This window comes from Sinocyclocheilus grahami, unplaced genomic scaffold (genome assembly GCF_001515645.1).
Source record: "Sinocyclocheilus grahami isolate Dianchi unplaced genomic scaffold, SAMN03320097.WGS_v1.1 scaffold151.1, whole genome shotgun sequence".
Lineage (NCBI taxonomy): Eukaryota > Metazoa > Chordata > Actinopteri > Cypriniformes > Cyprinidae > Sinocyclocheilus > Sinocyclocheilus grahami.
This window is the reverse complement of record NW_015505330.1, coordinates 625,484-628,501: the sequence shown is the minus strand read 5'-3', so window position 1 is coordinate 628,501 and position 3,018 is coordinate 625,484. Positions and strand designations below refer to the sequence as shown.

The following is a 3,018-nucleotide window of genomic DNA, read 5'->3' as shown; positions in this document are numbered from 1 at the left end:
CTCAGAGGTACAATCAAAATTTTATATCATTAAAATATCAAAATTTTATGACTTCTCTTGACCTTATTTACTGTATATCTCAGAGGTAAAAATAAAAATAAAAAATTATCAAAAAGTAAATGTATATGTCCAATAACTATTAAACAGCTAGTATCAAAGTTCTGTCCTATAACTATAATATTAACAAAGAATAAATAAGAGTAAAAATATTTAAAAAATTTAAATATTGCTTCTCTTGACCTTTGCCCTCTGATGTCATTCTCTTCCTCTCATTGACCTCAGGAGAGTGAGGGAGACTGGAACCTGGTGTTGGTTGTTGCGGTGGCAGCAGCAGCAGTTCTTCTCATTCCCAGTTTCACCAGAGCTCTGGCCTGAGTGCTGGACAGGAAGTGACCTCATCATCCCACTCTGCCCATGGTACACAATTCTATCACCCCGACCACACTTATCCACCAATGGGAACTGAAAACCATCACTCACCTGGGACATACGGGAACACTATAACACATCGCTTCCAAACTTGGCGCTTTTTGGTGTGCATTGTGATGCTGGTTGTTTGCCGTTTCAACTGCTTTGCTCTGCTTTTGTAGACAATCATTTCCGTTTCGACCAGCAGTGCTACAGACACTGACGCCATGCTGTGGGTATTTAAATGGTCAGAATGGAGGACGACTCCAAGAGCTTCTGATTGGTCTGACCCCCCGCTTTCCATTTCATCAGTTGTTTTTTCTTTCCCAAAACTTTGCCTTATCACTTTACAATAGAACATTTGCACATTTTACCTCTGTAAACAGATTCCTGATCTCTTGGGGACCGAAGAGGACACCATTCTTCATCAACAATGCTTTGGATGCAGCGTATTGCTTTGTGCTTCATTGCTTTTCGATTAGGTAGGAGCATGCAGTACTTATTTAATCTTCCTGGATCTTTCCATTTTGAATAATTACGTACCGAAGTCTCAATACTGTCAGAATTGTTTGTGTTTAGGTTCAGTAACCGAGAACTTCTTTCACTTTAGACCATGGCATGTTCTCTTAGGTTTCTAACTCAAAAGCTCTGCAGTTAACTGCACAGTACTTCTCTATATGCTAGCAAAGGAGATTACTCACGTGATGCATACTATTTGTCATTTTTACATTCATTTTGGTGAAAAAAATCCAGAGTTTGAAGACTCCAGGTGGGTTAAGGTTATTCCAGCAGGTAACCGGGCTTATTTTAAATTTACAGATATTTTTGTATCTGAATTGTTTATTCCAAGAAATTTGTAGATTGATTTTGTGTGTGTAGATTGTTAATTGATGCTAAAGAGTGATAGATATTTTTATATAAGCATTGAATAATGTATAAGCTAAAAGAGAAATTAGTGTAATGAACAAGCACAGATCTACTGAAAATTCCACGATGCATTGATGATTATTTGCGGTTGTTTTTTTTTTGCATGCTTGCAATGACAAAACACAGACGACTTATACTGTATGTCTATACAATCTCTTCTCTGCAAGGAAGCTGACAGAGTTGGAACATTTTTAAAGAAAGAACAAAATGTCATGAACTGGTGGTTTTCATCTGGTGCCAGGACCCAAAAATAAATTGCAGGTCATTTATTTCAGGAAAAACAATCCTAAAATAAAGTTAAAATACTGTAGCAAAAAGAAAAAGCTTATAAAAATGCACATTAAGACCTGAAATGCATATCTGTTGTAGTCAGTAAATCTTCCTAAATCATATAATGCGTATCATTGGACCTATGCAGTTCACGCTAATATACATTTTTGACATTATTTTTAAATACCAATTTTTTTTTGTGTATTTGGTTGCCACTTGATGTCAATGTAAAAACCAGTTGAGAACTACTGTCATAAACCCTTACAGAAAACCATAACAAAGATGTTTCTTACAATGCAATTCAAATCTGTAGCATAAATAAATAGCATGAATTGATTATCTAGCTAATAATAGTGCTAGAAGCAGAAACTTCCATACTGCCTTTCACCAAAAAAGTTATAATGGTAAGAAACTTGTCTTAAATTATGTATATTTCACTAAAGACGTTTAAAACTGAGAAATATGTACTTATATGTAGCTTTTTACATCAGAGATCACAATTTTAAGTCTTTGTGTGGATGGGGATTATTACAGACGTATCTTCCTGTGTGAAGATTAACAATAGTGTTACTGAACTCATATCCATGTAATGATTCTAGTAAATGAATGCGTTAAGCCTTGAGGTACTATTGAACAGAATCTATGACTTTATACTTACAGTATCTATTGCTATATAATCGTTTCTGGTATACACACAAGTTGTCTTCACCTGATGTCTTTTGGTGTTATTTTCAACAAACCGCACTAAGTAGACTTCTTATCAAAGTGACTAAATCATAGTAGACATATGTGCTTGTAGACGGCTGACTAGCGCTGTGGCAGTGATCTTTGTAGTGTGGTTTTAAGACCTGCCATTAGTTGTTGTTGAGTGTTTGGGCATATCTGCAGTATCCCAAAGTCGTTCCAGTGCAGTTTTCTGCTTTCCCGTTGATAGACTCAGAACTCAGTGGTAGCACAACTGAATGTTCAATGTTTCAATGGTCAGCTGATATTCTATGAGACAGTGCATGCTACACAGTGATTTGTCTTTGAAATAAACGTGCTATTTGTTCTGCACAGCATTGGAAGGTTTGTTACATTGATGAAATGGAATATGAAAACTTTCACATCGGAAGGAGCGAATTTATTTTACTCTTCCACTCAGCACTTGTAAATGATGTACAGATTGTGTATTTGCATGTCTGTGGAAGTAGATTTTGCATGCTGAGTGATAGAAACCAGTGGTAGATTTTAGCTCCTGTGACAATTTCGTACGATTAGAGTTTGCATGTTTTGTCAAAAATCCAAATTTACCAAGTTTTTAAACTTTTTGCTTTTGTTTTGTGTTGAAGATGAAGAACAGTGTAATTTATGTCCCCTTTTAATTTCGTTTTTTCTGTTCACTTTTGCTGTGGATGACACCATTATGATTTG

The 3,018-nt window shown here is 35.7% G+C and overlaps 1 protein-coding gene across 1 annotated transcript in view; it reads left to right on the top strand.

Moving 5' to 3' along the window:
• Window positions 1-358, top strand: part of LOC107592241 (coiled-coil domain-containing protein 136-like) — a 32,632-nt gene extending 32,274 nt beyond the window's left edge. The window contains exon 9 of the mRNA XM_016281659.1: window positions 283-358. The gene's annotated coding sequence lies outside the window, so the exon portion shown is untranslated. The remainder of the gene's footprint in view (window positions 1-282) is intronic.
• Window positions 359-3,018: the final 2,660 nt, after the last annotated feature.